The following is a 255-nucleotide window of genomic DNA, read 5'->3' as shown; positions in this document are numbered from 1 at the left end:
TTATATGCTTAACATTTATAAATTTAGCTCTTAAAATTCTTATATATCTTTTTACAAGTGCATATTTTGTCAAAAAATAAAGATTATACCTGCTCCAACTGCTCTTTTTTGAGGAATATCAAATATTTCAAACAATAATGCTGGCATTGGGCAAAACATTATAAACTTTTAACCATAATTTTAATGAGTGATAGGAAAATATTGCGAAATAACACAGGCCAATCATAGGCTTTGTTATAAACAAGAGCATTCTAT

The sequence above is a fragment of the Penaeus monodon genome, chromosome 28 (assembly GCF_015228065.2).
Source record: "Penaeus monodon isolate SGIC_2016 chromosome 28, NSTDA_Pmon_1, whole genome shotgun sequence".
NCBI classification, from domain to species: domain Eukaryota; kingdom Metazoa; phylum Arthropoda; class Malacostraca; order Decapoda; family Penaeidae; genus Penaeus; species Penaeus monodon.
This window is presented reverse-complemented; position numbering follows the sequence as displayed.